Source organism: Phyllobates terribilis, unplaced genomic scaffold (assembly GCF_046119375.1).
Source record: "Phyllobates terribilis strain yellow unplaced genomic scaffold, ASM4611937v1 Scaffold_5__5_contigs__length_657084704, whole genome shotgun sequence".
In the NCBI taxonomy this organism is placed as follows: domain Eukaryota; kingdom Metazoa; phylum Chordata; class Amphibia; order Anura; family Dendrobatidae; genus Phyllobates; species Phyllobates terribilis.
In genome coordinates, this window is record NW_027362765.1 from 287193115 (window position 1) to 287217368 (window position 24254).

Consider the following 24254-nt stretch of genomic DNA (forward strand, 5'->3'; position numbering starts at 1 on the left):
GCTCACCTGGGAGCGCTCATCTGTCGCCTGTCCGCTGGTCTTCCTGGAGGCTCCGCCGTCACATGCTGTGACCACCCGTTCATCCAGAGACTCTCGCCTGCTCACCTGGGAGCTCTCGTCTATCTTCAGCCGCCACAGGTCGTACCAACCCTATACCTAGAGACTGCCCCGGTCACTTGCCGTGACCTCCAGCCCCGTTCACTCAGAGACTGTCCCGTTCACTCAGAGACTGTCCCGTTCACTCAGAGACTGTCCAGGTCACCTCCTGTGACTGCCTGCCTGGTCGCCACCCGCTCCCTTACAAGGACCGCCCCCTTGTATTGTAGCCCAGAGGTTCCGCCTCCCAGACCCGTTACAGTTTGCTCGGGCCATGGAACCCGGTGGCACCCAAGCTCCCTCGCTCTCGGACCTGTGTCATGAACTGTCCCGTCAAAGGTCCCAACAGGAGTCCATCCTGGGTCACCTGCGGAATGTCAATACTCGCCTGGATACTCTGACTGCTCCACCGACAACCTCCGCCAGTGCCATGTCTCGCAATCCGGCAGCTCCGCTGCCCACTAATACCATGGTATCCTACCCCGGACCCCGGCTTTCTGCACCTCCTCGCTTCGGAGGCGACTCCGTCCAGGCTCGGGGCTTCAGAAATCAGTGCACCCTGCACTTTGAACTATTGTCCCACCAGTTTAACTCCGACCGAGCCAAAATTGCATTCATCATGTCCCATCTCACCGGGGAGGCTCTGGCCTGGCTAAATCCTCTATGGGAGAGAGGAGACCCCCTGGTGTCCAACTTGCCTGCTTTTCTCACGGCTTTCCGGAAAGTCTTCGATGAACCCGGACGGAGGACCTCATCCGCATCATCATTGCTACGCCTCCGTCAGGAGAGCCTCACCGTGGGCCAATATGCCATACGGTTCCGTACCCTTGCCTCGGAGCTGGCCTGGGATAACGACGCTCTGGTTTCCGTCTTCTGGGAGGGTCTGTCCGGCCGTATTAAAGATGAACTTGCCGGTCGGGACATTCCTACCACTCTCGATTACTTAATAACTCTTGCCACCCGGATTGACCTACGGTTCCAGGAGCGTGCCAGAGAGGTCACCCGTGAGAGGAGGTTACTACGTCTAGCTCCTACTTTTCAGAAACCCGTCACTCCTTCTGTCTCTAACCAGGTACACCCCCCTGAGCCTATGCAGGTCGACCAGACCAAGATGGTCAAGACCCGTCAGGACTTACGCCGTGCCGAGGGGACCTGCTTCTACTGTGGCAGTAAGGAGCACCGGATCCGTGCCTGCCCGGAGAGGTCGGGAAACGCCTGTGTCTAGGTTCGCTCAGAGAGGTCCACCTAGACAAGAATAAATCCTCTCCATCCCTGCTGTTGTCAGTTTCAATCGTCTACGGGGAGAACCGTTATTTCGAACTAGCCCAACTGGACTCTGGAGCAGCCGGGAATCTTATTTCACAGTCCCTGGTAGAGAAATACCGCATCCCCACCAAACCTCTGGCTGTACCCTTGTCTGTGGCTGCCGTGGATGGGGGGCTTTTACCACGCCCCATCCAACTCATCACCGAATCCATTACTCTGCAGGTGGGAATGCTGCATTCTGAAAGTATCTCCTTTCATGTTCTGCCTGGACTCTCTCACGCCCTCTTGCTAGGTCTGCCTTGGCTCCAGAAACATGCACCCGTGCTTGACTGGCAAACCGGAGAAGTCCTTCGCTGGGGACAAGACTGTCATAAGACCTGCCTGGTTCCCGTCCATCCCGTCCGTCCCTCTCCTACCCCAGCTAATCTACCTGGACTTCCGATTCCTTATTGGTCTTATGCTGATGTCTTTAATAAAAAGGAGGCAGAGACATTACCCCCTCATAGACCATACGACTGTCCCATCGACCTGTTACCCGGTACTACTCCTCCCCGTGGGCGTATTTATCCTTTATCCGCTGCTGAGACCCGGTCGATGTCCGAATATATTGAGGAGAATCTGGCCAGGGGATTCATCCGGAAATCTACCTCCCCGGCGGGAGCAGGCTTCTTTTTCGTCAAAAAGAAGGACGGCTCTCTCCGTCCCTGTATAGACTATAGAGGCCTAAACCAGATCACGGTGAAGAATAAGTACCCCCTTCCGCTCATTCCAGAATTATTTGATCGTCTGAGGGGGGCTAGAATCTTCACCAAACTAGACCTCCGTGGGGCGTACAACCTGGTTCGTATCCGTCAGGGGGATGAATGGAAGACGGCATTCAACACCCGGGACGGCCACTATGAATACCTGGTAATGCCCTTTGGTCTCTGTAACGCTCCTGCCGTCTTTCAAGAGTTGGTCAATGACATCTTCCGGGACCTTCTCTACTCCTGCGTAGTGGTGTACCTGGACGACATCTTGGTCTTCTCTCCGGATCTCCAGACTCACCGGAGGGACGTTCGTCAGGTCCTGCTCAGGCTCAGGCAGAATCACCTCTTCGCTAAATACGAGAAGTGCCTCTTTGAGCAGACCTCGCTTCCGTTTTTGGGCTACATTATTTCTCAGACCGGCCTACGAATGGATCCAGAGAAACTGTCTGCCATCGAGAAATGGCCCCGACCGGAGGGGTTGAAAGCCATTCAGCGGTTCCTGGGCTTCGCCAACTACTACCGCCTCTTCATACCACACTTCTCTTCCCGGACTGCCCCAATTTCCGCGCTCACCCGTAAGGGTACTAATCCCAAACAGTGGCCGTCCGAAGCAGAAGAAGCCTTTCTTTCCTTAAAACAGGCCTTCTCTTCCGCCCCGGTGCTGCATCGCCCGGACGGCAACAAGCAGTTCTTCCTGGAAGTGGACGCCTCCTCCTCTGGAGCTGGAGCGGTACTTACTCAAAAATCTTCTTCCGGGAGGATGGTAACTTGCGGCTTCTTCTCTAAACTCTTCTCCTCCTCAGAGCGCAATTATTCCATAGGAGATCGAGAGTTATTGGCCATCAAACTGGCATTGGAGGAGTGGCGTTACCTGCTTGAGGGGGCTCTTCACCCGGTAATAATTTACACTGACCACAAGAACTTGGCTTACCTCCAGCATGCCCAGAGACTTAACCCGCGCCAAGCCCGGTGGTCCTTGTTTTTTGCTCGTTTTGATTTTGTCCTTCATTTTCGCCCGGCTGACAAAAACGTCAAGGCGGACGCCTTGTCTCGATCCTTTCTGGTATCTGATCTCGAGGAAGATCCGAAACACATCATCGATCCCGCCAGAGTAATGCAGGTGGCTCCCGTGAGTCTAAATCGTCTCCCTCCCGGAAAGACGTTCGTATCAGTACCTGATCGGGAGAAGATCCTTCACTGGGGTCACTCGTCTAAACTGGCTGGCCACGCTGGTCAGAAGAAGACCCTCCAGCTTATTTCCCGTCACTACTGGTGGCCTACCCTGCACAAGGATGTAATAGACTTTGTTTCTGCCTGTGTGTCCTGCGCCCGCAACAAGGTTCCGAGACATCTGCCAGCCGGTCGCCTCCTTCCGCTCCCAGTACCTGCTGCCCCCTGGCAGCATATTGCAATGGACTTCATAACTGACCTCCCACTCTCTGCCGGTTGTACGGTCATTTGGGTGGTCGCTGACCGCTTCTCCAAGATGGCTCATTTCGTTCCCCTACCAGGCCTCCCGTCTGCACCCGAGCTAGCTAGAGACTTTATTCGTCACATCTTCCGTCTTCATGGCCTGCCCCTCCACATCGTGTCGGATCGTGGGGTACAGTTCACCTCACGCTTCTGGAGAGCCACTTGTAAACTACTAGACGTCACCCTGGACTTCTCTTCCGCTTACCACCCACAGTCCAATGGTCAAGTGGAGCGGATCAATCAGAACCTGACCAGTTACCTCCGTCACTTCGTTAATGCCCACCATTCTGACTGGGTGGATCTCCTACCATGGGCCGAGTTCTCTTACAATAATCACGAGAGCGAATCCTCCTCCAAATCCCCGTTTTTTGTAGTCTTTGGTCAGCATCCTCGGATTCCTTTTCCTGTCTCCACCTCGGTGGACAACCCGGCTGCGGAATCTCTCGTTAGCAAATTTTCCTCCATTTGGGAGAGTACCCGATCCGCACTCCTTCAGTCGTCCGAACGGATGAAAAGACACGCTGACAAAAAACGCCTGGATCCTCCTCAATTTCGTCCAGGAGATAAGGTCTGGCTCTCATCTAAATATGTTCGACTCAAGATACCTTCTTACAAGTTAGGGCCTCGGTTCATCGGACCTCTGGAGGTCACCAGTCAGATCAACCCGGTGGCCTATAAATTGAAACTCCCGGCCAACTTACGGATCCCTAACTCCTTCCATGTATCTCTCCTCAAACCTGTGGTACTTAACTCTTTTTCCAAGTCTACAGGTACGCCTCCTGCTCCGGTTTCCGCTGAGGACGAGTTTGAGGTAGAGAACATTCTTGCCACCAAAAGGGTAAGAGGAAAGACCTTTTTTCTGGTAGATTGGAAGGGGTTTGGTCCTGAGGAAAGAACGTGGGAGCCCCGGGAGAACATCCATGCCCCTCTCATCCTAGCTAAATTTCTGTCTGGCCTAAAAAAGGGGGGGCCTAAAGGGGGGGGTACTGTAGTGCCGGCGTCCCTGCCCTCTGCTAGGCAGGGACGCTGCTCCCCTCACCGCTCTGCCCCGTGCCCGGCGTCCCTCTCTCGCTCTGCTGTCAGCGCGCGCTCCTTCCCGGCGTCCTCCTCCCGCTCTGCTCTCAGCGCGCGCTCCTTCCCGGCCCCTGTGCTTAGGGCGCGCGCGCGCGCGCTCCCCTCCTCTTAAAGGGGCCGCGCGCGTCGTCCTAAGGAGTCCCCGGCCAATGGCCGGAGGACTTCATCATATATAAGGCACCTCCTCCAAAATGGAGGTGCCCGAGCAATGTTGTTTGCACCAGTGTCTCACCTGTGCTTCAGCCCTCAGGTCCCGTTGCCAGATACCTGCCAGTTACCTGCCAGATTCCTGCCTGATTACTTGTTACCTGCCTGCTAGTCTGAGGTCCGACGGTCTGCCTTACCATTCCTGTCAGTCTGTCTAAGGACCAGCCTGCCCGCTCACCTGGGAGCGCACATCTGCTACCTGCCTGCTTGCCTGCCCGGAGGCTCCGCTGTCACGTGCTGTGACCACCAGCTATTCCAGAGACTCTTGCCCGCTCACCTGGGAGCGCTCATCAGCTACCTGCCTGCCTGCCTGAGGTCCGACGGTCTGCCTACCAACTCCTGTCAGTCTGTCTATGGACCAGCTTGCCCGCTCACCTGGGAGCGCACATCTGCTATCTGCCTGCTAGCCTACCTGGAGGCTCCGCCGTCATGTGCTGTGACCACCTGCCTGTCCAGTGACTCCTGCCCGCTCACCTGGGAGCGCTCATCTGCTACCTCTCTGTCTGCCTACCCGGAGGCTCTGCCGTCACGTGCTGTGACCACCCGCCTGTCCAGAGACTTCTGCCCGCTCACCTGGGAGCGCTCATCTGTCGCCTGTCCGCTGGTCTTCCTGGAGGCTCCGCCGTCACATGCTGTGACCACCCGTTCATCCAGAGACTCTCGCCTGCTCACCTGGGAGCTCTCGTCTATCTTCAGCCGCCACAGGTCGTACCAACCCTATACCTAGAGACTGCCCCGGTCACTTGCCGTGACCTCCAGCCCCGTTCACTCAGAGACTGTCCCGTTCACTCAGAGACTGTCCCGTTCACTCAGAGACTGTCCAGGTCACCTCCTGTGACTGCCTGCCTGGTCGCCACCCGCTCCCTTACAAGGACCGCCCCCTTGTATTGTAGCCCAGAGGTTCCGCCTCCCAGACCCGTTACACAGCTTTAGTGAAACAGCCTGAGGGAGTTGGGGGAGAAGCAGGGAAGACATCGTATTGACTTAGGACACATTGAACAGCTCTGACAACACACCAAGCGTCTGCCTTCTGCTCGTGAGATGTTTCTTCCAGTCAGCTCTAGGAAGCAGGGAAGATTGGCTTTATTTGTATTTTATAGAATACACATTTCGCATATACGAATACGGAATACGGATATACGGAGAATACGGATTTCGCACCCGGCCCTCAAAGATAGTATTGACAGTCAGTGTGAGTTAGTAGAGTTTTATAATTCTATAATTAATAACTGAATTGACTCACATGCTACAGCGGGTGAAATAAGTATTGAACACGTCACCAATTTTCGAAGTAAATATATTTCTAAAGGTGCTAATAAAATGAAATTCTCACCAGATTTTGGTAACAACCCATCCAATCCACACAGGCGAAACACAAAATATAGATGTCCAAAAATGAAGTTAAGTGTAATAATGAGAAATGACACATGAACAATGTATTGAACGCTCTTGCTGAAATGTATTTAATACTTCGTACAAAAGCCTTTATTGTTGATGACAGCTTCCAGACACGCCTCCTGTATGGAGAAACTAGTTGCATGCATTTGCTCAGGTGTGATTTTGTCTCATTCTTCCACACAAACAATCTTCAAATCCTAAAGGTTCCATGGGCTCCTTCTATGAACTTTGAGCTTTAGTTCCTTCCATACATTTTCTATTAGATTCAGGCAGGTGATTGGTTGGACCATTCCAGCTGCTTTATTTTCTTTCTCTGAAACCAACTGAAAGTTTCCTTGGCTGTGTGTTTGGGATTATTGTGTTGCTGAAATGTCCACCCTCATTTCATCTTCATCATCCTGGTAGCTGGCAGATTTTTTTCAAGAATGTAAATTTGTCCTTCCTTCAATTACATGAAGTTTGCCAGTGCCGTATGCAGAAACACAACCCCACATTGTGATGTTCCCACCTCCAAACTTCACTGTTGGTATGGTGTTTTTTTGGATGATATGCAGCACCGTTTGGCCTCCAAGCATGGTGTGTATTATGGCACCCAAAGCGTTCAATTTGAGTCTCATCTGATCAGACTATATTTCCCAGTATTTTACAGGCTTGTCTAAATGTTGTTGAGCTAACTTTAAACACATTTGAACATGATTTTTGTTCAGCAATGGAGTCTTGCATGGTGAGCTTGCATACAGGCCATGGAGGTTGAGTGCATTATTTATTCTTATCTTTGAAACAATTGTGCCTGCTGATTCCAGTTCTTTCTGTAGCTCTCCACAGGTGATCCTTTGCTTTTGGACAACTATTCTGATAATTCTTTTTGCTTCTCTGTCTAAAATCTTGCAGGGAGCACCTGGTCGTGCCAGTTTACGGTGAAATTATGTTTTTTACATTTTTGGATTATGACCCCAATAGTGCTCATTGGAGTCTTCAGTAGTTTAGAAATTCTTCTGTAGCCAATGCCATCAGTTTGTTTTGCAACAATAAGGTTGCGAAGGTCTTGAAACAGCTCACTAGTTTTACCCATCATGAGATGTTTCTTGTGTGGCACCTTTGTAATAAGAACTTCGGCACTCCATACATGAAAATATAAGAAATATTGTATCTAGACTAATGTCACTTTGAAAAATGAAGGTTTTTTGCGCATAATTTGGCCAATTTATGTGTGCCCATCAACCATGACAAGGTCACCTTCGTATGATGGGAAACTACGCTACGCTACCACTGGATATGCCACTCTTGGGCTGTAAGCCTGTATGGACAATATGTCTTTGCTTGGGCTTTTAACCTACAATGTATGGGCTGGTAGAGCTAGTTAAAACCACCTGTGACTGAATGGGAGGGACACATGGTCAGAAAAAAGGCTGTCAAACTTCTAATAGTGTGAACACGTACCTGCTGCAATACTCCAGGAGCGGGATCCCAAAAATGATTAATAGAAAAAAGAGAGGGGTCGCTCACTGGTCTATTCGGGTGCTCTGAAGAAAAGAGTAATCTCAACTGCAAAAAGAACTTCGGCACTCCATACATGAAAATATAAGAAATATTGTATCTAGACTAATGTCACTTTGAAAAATGAAGGTTTTTTGCGCATAATTTGGCCAATTTATGTGTGCCCATCAACCACGACAAGGTCACCTTCGTATGATGGGAAACTACGCTACGCTACCACTGGATATACCACTCTTGGGCTGTAAGCCTGTATGGACAATATGTCTTTGCAGCAGGTACGTGTTCACACTATTAGAAGTTTGACAGCTTTTTTCTGACCATGTGTCCCTCCCATTCAGTCACAGGTGGTTTTAACTAGCTCTACCAGCCCATACATTGTAGGTTAAAAGCCCAAGCAAAGACATATTGTCCATACAGGCTTACAGCCCAAGAGTGGCATATCCAGTGGTAGCGTAGTGTAGTTTCCCATCATACGAAGGTGACCTTGTCATGGTTGATGGGCACACATAAATTGGCCAAATTATGCGCAAAAACCCTTCATTTTTCAAAGTGACATTAGTCTAGATACAATATTTCTTATATTTTCATGTATGGAGTGCCGAAGTTCTTTTTGCAATTGAGATTACTCTTTTCTTCAGAGCACCCGAATAGACCAGTGAGCGACCCCTCTCTTTTTTCTATTAATCATTTTTGGGATCCCGCTCCTGGAGTATTGCAGCAGGTACGTGTTCACACTATTAGAAGTTTGACAGCCTTTTTTCTGACCATGTGTCCCTCCCATTCAGTCACAGGTGGTTTTAACTAGCTCTACCAGCCCATACATTGTAGGTTAAAAGCCCAAGCAAAGACATATTGTCCATACAGGCTTACAGCCCAAGAGTGGCATATCCAGTGGTAGCGTAGCGTAGTTTCCCATCATACGAAGGTGACCTTGTCGTGGTTGATGGGCACACATAAATTGGCCAAATTATGCGCAAAAAACCTTCATTTTTCAAAGTGACATTAGTCTAGATACAATATTTCTTATATTTTCATGTATGGAGTGCCGAAGTTCTTTTTGCAATTGAGATTACTCTTTTCTTCAGAGCACCCGAATAGACCAGTGAGCGACCCCTCTCTTTTTTTCTATTAATCATTTTTGGGATCCCGCTCCTGGAGTATTGCAGCAGGTACGTGTTCACACTATTAGAAGTTTGACAGCCTTTTTTCTGACCATGTGTCCCTCCCATTCAGTCACAGGTGGTTTTAACTAGCTCTACCAGCCCATACATTGTAGGTTAAAAGCCCAAGCAAAGACATATTGTCCATACAGGCTTACAGCCCAAGAGTGGCATATCCAGTGGTAGCGTAGCGTAGTTTCCCATCATACGAAGGTGACCTTGTCGTGGTTGATGGGCACACATAAATTGGCCAAATTATGCACAAAAAACCTTCATTTTTCAAAGTGACATTAGTCTAGATACAATATTTCTTATATTTTCATGTATGGAGTGCCGAAGTTCTTTTTGCAATTGAGATTACTCTTTTCTTCAGAGCACCCGAATAGACCAGTGAGCGACCCCTCTCTTTTTTTCTACCTTTGTAATAAGACACCTTTTTATATATAGGCCATCAGTTGAAACAGCTGATATTATTTTTCACAAAGTGGCAGGATTGCTTTCTAAATACTGATAGATTTCAGCTTGTATCATGACTTTTTACACCTCTCTTGCTTCATGTGTTCAATACTTTTTTCTCTGTGCCAGTTCTCATTATTACACATAACTTCATTTATGGAAATCTATGGTTTGATTTCTTTGCCTGTGTGGATTGGATGGGTTGTTACCGATATCTGGTCAGAATTTCATGTCAATAGCACTTTTAGAAATATATTTACTTAGAAAGTTGGTGACTTGTTCGAAACTTATTTTACCTGCTGTACTGTATATCACAACGCTGTTGAAAAAGGGTGAAAATATCTCTTTAAAAATAGGGAGCGGGGGAGAGGAAAGTTAGCTCACCGGTTGTGTAGCAGCAGGGAAGCTGTTGGTGTCCTCGCACAGAGCCATCCAGAGCCAGGTGTGGCAATCAAGGAAGAAGTAAGAAGTTTCCAGCAAGGCAGCAGGTAAAGTATAAAAATTAGACGTTTATTGGAACATGTAAAAGCAGTAGCGGTTTCTTCACTGGTATGGGACCAACGCGTTTCGGCTAACAAGACAGGCTGTGTGCCCACGATGCGTTTTTTAATCGTTTCCACAGCGGCAATTCCGCTGCAGAAACGCTTAAAAAACGCTTGGTAGAAGGCCTGCCATGTTCCCCAATGATAATCCGCATGTGCTGTGTACATGCTGCGGAAATTTCCGCTGCGGATTATCATTGCGGAAAAAAACGCAGCACTACCAATTTATTTTGCGGAAGCGCTGCCTTTTCGCCGCCATTGACTTGTATTGGAACGCATGGAATCCGCATCACTGGATCTGTACATGCGCATTCCATGCGTTTCAATGTGCGGATGGTACCCGGGTTTGGAGAAGAGGAGACTCTCCTCCGGACACGGGTACCATAGAACCTGTAAAAAAAGAATAAAATAAAAAAAAAATATTATACTTACCTTCTGATGGCCCCCGGTGTGCTTGTCTCGGCTTGCTGGCAGCTTGCGGTAGACTAAAGGACCTGCGGTGATGTCATTTAGTCATGTGACGGGTCATGCGACCGCTGACGTCGGCAGGTCCTTTAAGCTACCGCGAGATGCCGGCAAGCCGAGACAAGGACACCGGGGGCCATCAGAAGGTAAGTATAATATTTATTTTTTATTTTTTACCATTCTTTCGGTCACACTATATAAATCCATGCCGTATGTATCGATTTATATAGTGTGACCAAGTTGTCAAGCACTTTCCAAGTGATGCTAAAATCGCTTAGAAAGCACTTGTCAACCCGCATGCGGAAATGCATGTGTAGAACGCTTCACATCCGCATGTCCCTGGCAGGAAAAACGCATGTAAGATCCGCATGTACAATCCGCATGCGTTTTTTCTGCCAGGGAGATGCAGAAACGGAAAAATCCGGAGCATTTCTGCATCGTGGGCACATAGCCTTACTCATGGTTACAAAGAATGTATGTTAAAACCGTCTTTACATAGAAAAACATAATGGCCACATGACAGTCATGGACTAATGATATTGGTATAACACTTAGAAACTAATTGGAAACAATCAATGAATGGAAACACCGCAATCCTAGATGACACGCATGTTATACATATATTGTAGAATCAGGTCCTGTCTCACATTGAGACCTAAAGGTCCTGGTGTTTAACTTAAAAATCCAAAAGGACTCTCTATTAAGGATCTTTCTTCTGAAATCTCCTCCCCTAACTGGTTTATGAACCTTCTCTATTCCCTTAAATGTAAAACTAGACAAATCTTCTTTGTGCACCTGTGAAAAGTGCTGTGATATTGCAGACATTTTCACAACACTAACCGCATCCAACATGTCTTCTCATGCGCTTATTTAGAGGTCCCACAGTGCATCCCACATATTGTAAGTGCACTCTATTAAATAAATAACCCCAGATGTATTACAGTTAATAAAACTATTTATATTAATGGTTTGTCCTGTGGTCAATGATGCAAAGGTTTTTTATTTTTGTGCATGCTTGCACGAAAAACCCTGTAGAAATGCGGCTCAAGTGGAACACAATCTGGGGTAAATTCCCCTATTATTATAATTTATTTATATGTGAGAAACCTGCGGTGGGTAGAGGGGGAGGTGGTGTTTATATCTGTATGTAAATAGCCTCAAAATAGTTAAAAGGTTTTCCAGAGGATAGGTCATAAATATCTGGGGCTTCCTTTTCATGTGTTTCAGTGGGGAAGTGTCAGCCCTCTCCAGCCGCTCTGACACCTGGAACAGTCAGTAACTTTCCAGTTACTATAGATCCATTGAAGTGACCAGGAAATGTTATTGCTTTTTGTTTGGGGGACTGGATCATAGACATAGCAGATCCAGAGCAGGGGGTTATAAGTGTACATACCCAATGTATTTTTGACAGATTGGACCTAGTTTGACCAGGACTAAGGATATTAGTTATTTTTATTTATGCTTTGCTTATATAGCGCCATCATATTCCACAGTGCTTTACATACATTATCATCGCTGTCCCCACTGGGGCTCACAATCTAGATTTGCTATCAGTATGTCTTTGGAGTGTGAGAGGAAACCCGGAGAACCTGGAGGAAACCCACACAAACACGGGGAGAACATACAAACTCCTTGCAGATGTTGTCCTTGGTGCAAATGCACTACCAGGATGCAGCAGACCCACATAAAGATGACGGCTACACTTTTTTGCTGTTTTTTCTTGAATTTTTTGGGGAATTTTAATTCTTCTTAGTGTGGCTTTGCTGTTAGTGTTTAGAGTAGGACTCGTAAGCATGAGGACCCTTGACGCGGGTTACGAGCTTACATATTTTGGCCAAAATATCAACTAATACCTCATATATATATATGTATTTTTGCACACTTTTATTCCAGGGTGCAGCCAGGCCCATCAGTGCGGGCATTGTAAACTAGGGTGTCTGTTCCCAGGGGGTGCACTTGGATAGTACCAGGCAGCCCGCTTAGTCTAATAGTATGGACATAACTAATAGGCTGTAAGCCGGATACTGTGCACTACCCTAGTGTGAACAGCACCCTATACAAGCCTTTTTTTGTGCAATTCAAATACTAAGCAGTCACCCCCTCCATGAAATGGTAGGTTGTGAGTGATTGTCTCATCAGTATTTTGCACCTGTGTAGCCGCCATCTTTATGTGGGTCTGCTGCATCCTGGTAGTGCATTTGGCTTTGAAGATCTGGGCAGGTAAACATTGCTGCCCCTTTTTTGCTGTTTTTTCTTGAATTTTTGGGGGAATTTTAACAGTGCTAACCACTGAGCCACTGTGCCATAAAATATAACTAAGACATTAAAAATGAGACTTGCGTACGTGGTTCGGGTCCCCACTGGTCTGAGCGTGCACTTTTATAACCAACTATTTGTATGTCATATTATTTTGCTCCTTTTGGTACTGTTTTTGTGAGCTGTGCATCTGTTCTATCAAAGCCAAAACCTTAAAGTTTAACTCATTGATTTCTGGAGAGCAGTGTGGAACTTGTTCAATAAGTGGTGGCGGCGGCATGTATCCAGGTTGTGTGATGTGTAGAAATTTATGCTCAATTTGCAACCTGAGAGAAAGCAGAGCGCTAGATTGTGTGTGAGAGAGGGGAGATTTATTAACCCATGTACATGACAATTACTTTATTCTTTCTGGATTCTGATCATCTGACATGTTTAGCGGAATTATTTCAAATCAGATTTTGTAACAGGAGCCAAAACGATGATTGACAGCACTATCTTTCTCAAATATAGCAGTCTACATATTACATAAGAAGCCCTCACACAAGACAGAAAGCTTTTGTTCATAAAACACGTTTTTCATTGTGTAGGCCAAACAAAAGGCTCTTTGTAGAACTCTGACCCATCGCCAATTCCATCATATAGTCCAGGAGTTTCATAAGCAATCATCTGAATTGCTCTAAAAGAAAACAAGTATGATAGGTACGTATAGTTCTCTGGATTCATAGGAAAAGAGGGGCTTGTATTGAAGGGGTTGGGCAAGACTAATTTATGTTTTTTACTACAGGTCTAATACTAATAGAAAGGTAGATGCTAACAGACGCAACTACCTGCCTGTTCTACTCAGCGCCAGCTCAGAGCGATCACCAACTGCTCTGCCGGTGATTCAGATGCTCCACGCCAACAAAGCAGCTCTTCTTCTGGGCTGCTCTGTTGACGCAGCATGACTACCGATGTCATGCTGATTGTCAGCTGGCTCCCCGCAGTTAGGCAGAGAGGAGCCGACTGTAAATCAGCATCATGTTGGTAGTCATGCCCCAGAGGAGTCACTTCTCTGTCGATGTGACATCAGCGGAAGCCACAGACGTTGCAGGAACATCAGTGACCACTCTGTGCCGGAAGAGATTGATGCTGGGCACAACAGGCCGGCAGTTAGCATCTACCTGCCTGGTAGTTCTTAGGCCCATAGTAAAACATTTAGATAGTCCTGGATAACCCTTTAAATGGGATCCGAGTATGCCATTTTACTTATTCATCAGGGAACCCTGCTCACTTTTTATTTAAATAGTTTATATTCAGTATGCCTATATGAAATTGATGGCACTGTGAAAAATGTAATTGTGAGGAGCTGGCCATTTACTAACCCCTTTCCGCGATCCACCCGCGGCTGTTAACATGTTAAATGCCGCTGTCAATCTCCGACAGCGGCATTTAACGCGCGCTTCCGGGTTGCGCGTCATAAGCCCCGCCCATCGGCGACCCCGTCACGTGATCGCGGGTCACCGATGGGTGGGCATGACAACCCAGGGTCTGCAGCAGACGCCTGTGGTTGTCATGATCTGGTTGCTATGAGCCCCACCTAGTGGTCGGCGCTCATAGCACAGGACCATTTCTGCTGCATGCAGGGGATCTGCTCATCCCCTGTATGTAGCAGAGACGATCAGACAACTGCTGCTTCTAGTCTCCTATGGAGACTATTGAAGCATGCAGTAAGTGAAAAAAAAAAGTTTTTAAAAATATAAAAAAAATAAAAAAATATAAAAGTTTAAATCACCCCCCTTTCGCCCCATTCAAAATAAAATATATATATATATATAAAAAAAAAACCTACATAGACATATTTGGTATCGCCGCGTTCAGAATCGCCCCATCTATCAATATAAAAAAAGAATTAATCCAATCGGTAAACAGTGTAACGAGAAAAAAATTCTAAACGCCAGAATTACGTTTTTTGGTCGCCGCAAAATTGCAATAAAATGCAATAATGGGCGATCAAAACATCGGACCTACCCCAAAATGTTATCAATAAAAACGTCAGCCCGGCGCGCAAAAAATAAGCCCACACCCAGCCCCGGATCACGAAAAATGGAGGCACTACAGGTTTCGGAAAATGGCGCTATTTTTTTTTAGGTTTTTTTACCAAATTTTGGAATTTTTTTTTCACCACTTAAATATAAAATAACCTATACATGTTTGGTGTCTACGAACTCGTAATGACCTGGAGAATAAGAATGGAAGGTCAGTTTTAGCATTCAGTGAACGTGGTAAAAAAAATAAATAAAAAACAACTGTGGTATTGCACTTTTTTTGCAATTTTACCGCACTTGGAATTTTTTTCCCCGTTTTCCCATACACGATATGGTAAAACTAGTAATGTCGTTGAAAAGTACAACTTGTCCCGCAAAAAATAAGCCCTCACACGGCCATATTGTCCAAAAAATAAAAACGTTATGGCTCTGGGAACAAGGGGAGCAAAAAACGAAAAAGCAAAAACGACAAAACCCAAGGTTGCGAAAGGGCTAAAGACTATGAGACTTTTCCATCACAGAGCTCCGTTTCTATCGATATTATTATTGTGTTTTATTAATGTTCTGCTTGCTCGTCACTGTATGTGCACTAATTTTGCTTGTAAAGTGTCCAGCATTCCAGTAATCTCATCAGTATCTCAGGAGCCTTACGCCATTGTTCAAACAGCGTCTAGGCCCATGGTGTGACTGTTGAAAGAAGATCCGTAGGAGCCGTCACCACAGGGAGTCTCACATGCAGTCCCGGGTGATGGGTTCGACCTGAAAAAATACCTTCACTAATGCACACTTAGCTCTGGGGGGGGAGGGCGAAAGCAGTTCTGCCCATTCAGGGTGCTGATCCCAGTGAAGGAGAAAAGAAGCCACATGTTTAGGGGGGAGTTGGTGGAATGACATAGAAGGAATAGGATCGAGACTGAGGACCTGGAAGGATGGATGGATGCATGCAGTATTGGAGATCAGTTACCAACTGGCCTGGGTAAACATGCTACAGCTGTGGTATCTGTCATTTGGATTTAAACTTTCTTAAAGGATTGTTGCTACTGGATACCTGTGCTTCCATCGGTTTACCTGTTGTCTGGAGGTTCAGGGATTGTGACTACAGACTATACTGGCAAAAAGGCAGTGGAAGTACCGTCCCGGGAAGGGGATCTTGTGGACTGAGACAATTGTATTTTGGACATTTACCTGGAATTGCTGTATTACCATGGATGTGAGGAATAAAGTATTGTTGCATCGTTAACCTGCCTAGGTGATTATTAAAACCCACAATCTCAGATTTTTACAGTAATATTAGATCAGAGTAGAAAAATATAAATGGAGAATTGCTTTGATTTATTTTTCTTTTGTGTATATTGTACTTATTGTTCCTTTAAAGAAGCACTCTCATCAAAGTTTTTATCCTCTTAATATATTGCAATCACCATATTATATAGCACGGTGCACCTACTATTGCTCATTTTGCCTTTCTGCCCAGTAAATTCTTCTCTTTTCTCTTCTCTATGTAGAAACAGGAAGTATTTTTTCTTTGCAAAAATCATTCTCCTCCTCAACTTCTGACCCAGCTGCTCTCTCCTCCACGTCAGGGACTTTTGCAGTGACTTATGAGTCATACAGGGAAAATTGACCTCCTGTTTCTACATAGAGCTTAGAAGGATTCAGATAGTCAGTTTTTAATCATGTGATGTCATAGACCTAATGTAAAACAGAAGAATTAACTGGGTAGAAAGGTAAAATGAGCAATTGTAAGTACACAGTGCTATATAATATGATTTCAATGTTAAGAAAACAATTTTGATGGGGGTGCTTCTTTAAGCAAATGGATGTACTATCATGTCTTATTTGTGGTCTTACAACCACAGTAGGGCATAATAGTTTATAAAAAAAAAAATATCATGGGCACAGTAAGTCCGTAACGACCTGAACTAATTTAATGGTAATGTGGATGCTAAAAAATATGCCAGGATTGCTGTTTTTTCTTGTCCTACCTTTTGATAAATAACTAGAAATGTTACGGCACAAATATTTTTAATGTTTCTTTTGTGATTTTTACCATGCAAAACTAGTTAAACATAAAAACTACACACATTTATTATCAACATAATCGTACTGTCCTGTAGCAAAAAGTTAATGTCATTTGTACCTCATATAGAAAAACTAAAAAAAAACCTATGCCAGAATTGCTGTTTTTAGTCATCTAACTTCCCACATAATGGAATAAAAGTTGATCAAAGTGATGCATGTATCCCAAATGTTACCAATAAAACCTATATCCCACAAATTGAGAAGCCCTAACTCTGCTTTATTAACCCCTTTACCCCTGAGGGTGGTTTGCACGTTAATGACCAGGCCAATTTTTACAATTCTGACCACTGTCACTTTATGAAGTAGTTACTCTGGAACGCTTCAACGGATCCCGCTGATTCTGAGACTGTTTTTTTGTGACATATTGTACTTCATGGTTGTGGTAAAATTTCTTCGATATCACTTGCGATTATTTGTGAAAAAAACGGAAATTGGGCGAAAATTTTGAAAATGTAGCAATTTTCAAAATTTGAATTTTTATGCCCTTAAATAAGAGATATGTCACACAAAATAGTTAATAAATAACATTTCCCACATGTCTACTTTACATCAGCACAATTTTGGAACCAAAATTTTTTTGTCAGGGAGCTATAAGGGTTAAAAGTTGACCAGCGATTTCTCATTTTTCCAACAAAATTTACAAAACCATTTTTTTAGGGACCACATCACATTTGAAGTCACTTTGAGAGGTCTTTATGACAGAAAATACCCAAAAGTGACACCATTCTAAAAATTGCACCCCTCAAGGTGCTCAAAACCACATTTAAGAACTTTATTAACCCTTCAGGTGCTTCACAGGAATTTTTGGAATGTGGAAGAAAAAAATGAACATTTAACTTTTTTCACAAAAATGTTACTTTAGACCCAATTTTTTTTATTTTTGCAGGTGTAACAAGAAAAAATGGACCCCAAAATTTGTTGTGCAATTTCCCCTGGACACGCAGATACCCTATATGTGGGGAAAAACCACTGTTTGGGCGCACGGCAGGGCTCGGAAGGGAAGGATTGTAAAATTTGCTTGAATAAGTAGCGGACGCCATGTTGCGTTTGGAGAGCCCCTGATGTGCCTAAACAGTGGAAACCCCCCACAAGTGACCCCATTTTGGAAACTAGACCCCCCAAGGCACCTATCTAGATGCATAGTGAGAACTTGGAACCCCTAGGTGCTTCACAAATTGATTCGTAAAAATGAAAAAGTATTTTTTTTCCACTTTTTCATTTTTACGAATCAATTTGTGAAGCACCTGGGGGTTCCAAGTGCTCACTATGCATCTAGATAGGTGCCTTGGGTGGTCTAGTTTCCAAAATGGGGTCACTTGTGGGGGAGCTCCAATGTTTAGGCACACAGTGGCTCTCCAAATGCAACATGGTGTCCGCTAACCATTTGAGCCCATTTTCCATTCAATTTGTTAGCGGACACCATGTCACGTTTGGAGAACCCCTGATGTGCCTAAACAGTGGAGCTCCCCCACAAGTGACCCCATTTTGGAAACTAGACCCCTCAAGGATTTTATTAAGGGGTATAGTGAACATTTTGAACCCAGAGGTACGACACAGAATTTGATAACATTAGGTCATCATATTGAATAAGTTGTCATTACTCTTGAGCGCAAGTGCTCGCTACTTGAGTTTGCATCGGGTACTCAAGTATGCACCATGTATCACGGGTGCTCAAGTGAAATGGTCGAGTCCCCGCCCGCATGTTTCACGGTTATTAGACACCCCAAAAAAAACATGCGGGGATCGCTCGTGCATGGCAGGCAATCCCCGCAAGGTTTTTTTGGCCGCGAAGCATATGGGGCGGAGACTCGAGCACCCGCGATACTCAGTGCATACCCGAGCACCCGATGCAAACTCAAGTAGCGAGCACTTGCGTTCAACACTAGTTGCCATATCGTCATCTTTATTTTTTTTTTTACTTTTGAAAAAAAAACAACCCCAACCCTAACATTAGCACAACCCCAGCCCCAGCCCTAGCGTTTATTTTTTTATGCCGTTCCTCGTGCGGTATAAGTGATGAGATTACTTTATTCTTCGGGTCGGTGCGATTACAGCGATACCAGAATCATATCGGGTTTTTATGATTGACAGCTGTCACACACTAAAAGACACATTTTTTGTAAAATCTAGTTTTTGCATCGCCATATTTTGGCCGACAGAGTCATGTGATGGCTTTTTTTTTGCGGGATGAGTTGACGTTTTTATTGGTGCCATTTTCAGGCACGTGACATTTTTTGATCGCTTTCTATTCCAGCTTTTGGGAGGCAGAATAAACAAAAACCAACAATTCAGGAATTGTGTTTTTTTTATTCTACTCCGAGTGTGGTAAAATTGATAAGGTAGCTTTATTCTTCGGGTCAGTACGTTTACAGCGGTACCACATTTATATAGTTTTTTATGTTTTGGCGCTTTTACACAATAAAAGCTGTTTTATAGAAAAAATTATTTTTTTTCATCGCTTTATTCTGAGAGCTATAACTTTTTTAATTTTTGGCTAATGGAGCTGTATGGCAGCTTGTTTTTTGCGGGACGAGATGACGTTTTCAGCGGTACCATTTTTATTTATATTTGTCTTTTTCATCGTGTGTTATTACATTTTTTGTTTGGCGGTATGATGATAAAGCATTGTTTTTTATTTTTATTTTTTACCGTGTTCACTGAAGGGGTTAACTAGTGGAACAGTTTTCTAGGTCAGGTCGTTACGGACGCGGCGATACCAAATATGTGTACTTTTATTGTTTTTCTGCTTTTTTTCCATAATAATATTTATTGATGGGTACATTATATTTTTATTTTTAGTGGATTATTATTATTATTTTATATTTTTACAATTTTTTTTTTTGTTTTTTTTTACTTTTTTATTTTGTCCCACTATGGGACTTTCACTTTTTTTATTCTGATCGCCTGCATGGCACAGGAATGCAGCACCATCCCTGTGCCATGCAGGCCGTCAGCGCTGGACAGGGAGAAGATAGTTTGGAGATGCACTGCGCATGTCCAAACAATCTTACTGCTGTCTGGTGACCCGGATGTTGCCATGACGACATCGGGTTGTCATGGCAACACCCGGGAAGCCGTGGTAGACAGCGCTGGAGGCCGGAAGAGGAGGTGAGTATACCGATCACCTCTTCTTAGCCACCGCAATGCTGCGATCTACTTCGATCGCAGCATTGCGGGGGTTAATGTGCCGGGAGTGGTGCGGGACCGCTCCCTGCACATAGTACCGAGTGTCAGCTGTGACAATCAGCTGACACCCGGCGGCGATCGTGCCCGCACAGCCTGTGTGCGCGCGCGCAATGACGTACTAATATGGGTCAGGCTCTTAAAGCCCAGGGCACAGACGCGTATTAGTACGTCATGGGCTTTAAAGGGGTTAATGGATAAATAAAAAGAGTTATGGATCTCCCAATATGGCAACAGAATTTGTAAAAATAGTGAGAATTTTGCAAAAATGGTGTTAAAAATTTTTCAAAATTCCTGCTCCCTTCACTTCTCCCACAAAAAAAATAAAGCGTTGTTTTTTAAAGTTAATCTGATTTCCCTTAGACCTAACAACAGCACAATGTAGTAAACCTGTTTCTGCATATCGGTAGGATTAATATAATATTAATAAATTTATATTAATACCCCTCCGACCTTGCGTTAAGTAGACAAATGGTAACAAGGAAGCGAAGCTTGTGCTGCTGTTAAGACTAAAGCAAAACAGATTAAAGTTAGGAATCAAAACTTTAAAACGTTAACTTTTGGTTAAGTTCCCACTATGAGTTTTTGACACGGTATATTTTAAACGCAGTGTCTTACAGTAGATGGGATTTATAGAAATCTCATGCCTGCTGTGCTTTTTTTTTCTATTAGGCAATTTGTAATTTTGATGATCAAATTTATAATAGAGCAACTACAGTGCTGTCAGTCAATCCAAAAGGTTAATAAACCTGAATATTTAAGAATGTAAAAGTGAAGTTTTGTCATTCTTAGGAGACTATCTATGTGTAGAACTATTATGTAACTAAATGAAAACATACATTTTCCCATCTCAATTGTTTATTTTCATCTGTTAAAGTGAAAATAATAACCAAGCAACTCAAAATGTACAAAAATACATTTCTGACATTTCAAAAAAAATATCAGTGACCAATATAGTCGCCCTTCTACTCAACAACAGTCATAAGCCTTCCATCCATGGAGTCTGTCAGTTTCTTAATCTGTTGATGATCAACTTTTTGTGCAGCACCAACCACAGCCTCCCAGACACTGATGAGAGAGGTGTACTGTTTTACTTCACCGTTAGTCTCCTGTTTAAGAAGGGTCCACAAGTTCTCAGCTGAGGAAGCTCAGGGCCCACAAATTCTTAGGTCATTATTAGTGTTGAGCGAGCACTAAAATGCTCGGGTGCTCGAAGCTCGGGCCGAGCTCACCGTGATACTCGGGTGCTCGACCCGAGCAACGAGCCCAATGTTAGTCTATGGGAGACCCGAACATTTTTGCGTCTGCTCCCCTGGCAGTCTGTAGAAAGCCTAAAAAGTGCCCAAAACGATAGTGACAGTGCTCAAATGACATGGGGACAGCATGGGGATCGCCCCTGGAAGCATTTCTGACCCCCAGGTCACTGCTGTCAACAATGTGGTCAGAGGTATTAAGCCACTTTTACAGGCTCACAATAAAACGTTCAAAAACGAAAGTGAAAGTGCTTTCCTGTGAAATATGTTAACCCCTTAACGACCATGGGTCTTTCTGTTTTTGTGTTATCCTTTTTTGCTCCCCTTCTTCCCAGAGCCAGAACTTTTTTAATTTCTGTTCAATATGGCCATGTGAGGGCTTATTTTTTGCGGGACGAGTTGTACTTTTAAACACCATCACTGGTTTTACCATATCGTGTGCTGGAAAATGGGAAAAAAATTCCAAGTGCAGTGAAACTGCAAAAAAATGCAATTCCACAGTTGTTTTTTGGGTCCTTTTTTTACCACGTTCACAGATTGCTAAAACTGACCTGCCATCATTATTTTCCAGGTCGTTACGAGTTCATAGACATCAAACATGTATAGGTTCTTTTATATTTAAGTGGTGAAAAAAAAATCCAAAGCTTGCTAAAAACACAAAAAAAAATGACGCCATTTTCCGAGACCCTTAGCTTCTCCATTTTTCGGGATCTGGGGCCAGGTGAGGGCTTATTTTTTGCGTGCCGGGCTGCCGTTTTTATTGATACCATTTTGGGGTAGATCCGATGTTTTGATCGCCCGTTATTGCATTTTATTGCAAAGTTGTAGCGACCAAAAAAACTTAATTCTGGCGTTTAAAATTTCTTTCTCGTTACGCCGTTTACTGATTGTATTAATTCTTCTTTTATATTGATAGATCGGGCGATTCTGAACGCGGCGATACCAAATATGTGTATGTGGTTTTTTTTTTATATATATATATTTTATTTTGAATGGGGCGAAAGGGGGGTGACTTAAACTTTTATATATTTTTTATTTTTTTTATATTTTTAAAAACTTTTTTTTTACACTTTCTGCTTGCTTCTATAGTCTCCAGAGGAGGCTAGAAGCAGCAGTTGTCTGATTGCTTCTACTGCATACAAGCGATGAGCAGATCGCTTGTATGCAGGAGAAATGCTCACTTGCTATGAGCGCTGACCACTAGGTGGCGCTCATAGCAATTGAGACATGACAACCACAGGCGTCTGCTGCAGACCCTGAGTTGTCATGCCCACCCATTGGTGACCCGCGATCACGTGACGGGGTCACTGATGGGCGGGGCTTAGGACTCCCGGAAGCGCGAGTTAAATGCTACTGTCAGAGATTTAACATGTTAACAGCCGCGGGTGGATTGCGATTCCAATAATCAGCTGACATGTGCTCGCTTCAGTGCGGCCTCACCGCCGGAGCCCCAGCTGAACCGGCCTTCCCGACCTGGTGCGTACTATTACTGACCAGGTCGGAAAGGGGTTAAGGAACATCCTTTCCAGGGTAAAGACTTGTGTATAAGGTAAAATAAATAACCAAAAACAAAAATACTCCTCCACACCTTGGGCTATGTTCACAAGTAGCATTTTTTATGCGTTTTTGCACGTTTGTATTGCTTTCAACCGTGACAAATGCATTCACCGGGAAATGTCATTTTAACATTTTACAACCTTATCTGGCCATGTGCTGTGTGACACATGCATACAGTGCTAAAAAGACATGGGAACAGCATGGGGAAGACCCCTGGAAGCATCTCTGACACCCAGGTCACTGCCTAAAAGTGTGCCCATCAGAAGTGATCCTTGCCGCATCAGAAGATGCAGACTTGCAACTATCCCCGTGCAAGTCCTTGTCCCAGGGCAGTGTTCAATTGTACATCCCCCATAACTTGCAATACAAGCGCAAGTATGCAGCCTGCCACCCACCCACCCCCAGGCTGCAATACCATACTGCTAGCTTGCTTGCACTTGAAATTGGGCCTTTTAGGCATGTGGAGGTGGAATCTGGCCACCACGTCATGGCTGCGTCGGTAGCCTGGTATTCATACTCAGTCCCCAGCCGCTCCGCGTCCGGGTGCCCACACACAGTCCCCAGCCGCGTGGGGGTGGCCGGGTGTCCATAAACGGTCCCCAGCCGCCCCTATTTGTCCCGGTGCGCTTTATACACAAGCGCGCATACCAAAACATTACCTGTGCCCTCCCCAGTGCATTTAGTGGGAAGGACAGCCTAACCACAAACACGTGGACAAGTGAATGTGGCCAGGAATGGTCCATCTCACTGACGCCTTCACACTGGGTTAATATTGTGGAAGCCGGGACACAGTTGGACACTGGGATGCAACACGTCCTCCAGACATAGAGGATTGCGGGTCCTGGGTCAATCAGGCTTCAACACAAAGTTCAGAAGGTAGACGGTAGCAGTGGTCGGCCTCCTACACAGCGAGTAAATTATTCATGATCATGAGGCCATCCACCTCCTTAGCTTTCTGCTCCTTGGAATGCAAGCGCATGTATGTAGTAGCAGCTAGGCCTGAGGTGGTCAGCGTTTTGGCGCATATTCTACCTCCTTCGAGGATTGCTGGATGTTTTCCTGCTACTATCCCAGTTCTATGACTCCCGTTAAACAAAGCTTCAGGTGATGAATGATGGATGAGGTGGTGGCTAGAGATGAGCGTTGTTCTACTCGAACTGTTCGCCAATCTCAAATTCGAGCTGTTTTGGGCGGTGTTCGAGCCGGTCGGCGAACACGAACAATTTGAGAAAAATTCGGCTGTTCGAGGTTATGTTCGATAACTGTTCGTGCACCAAAATCATAACTGGATTTTTTCTCAGTAATGATGAAAATTAATGTTAATACGCAGTTTGAGTGTACAGCGGGGCGGGGGGAGGGGCAGGGGATGGATCTCTGCAGGAACAATGAAGATCTCCATTTTTTTTTCTCTTTCCCGCATTTGCAGTGGGGAGGTGCAATCTGTCAGCCTATCAGCAGCGCACACACGGAGCGAAGTGCTTTTTTTCACACAAGCAAGGGCATGTGTGATTGGCAG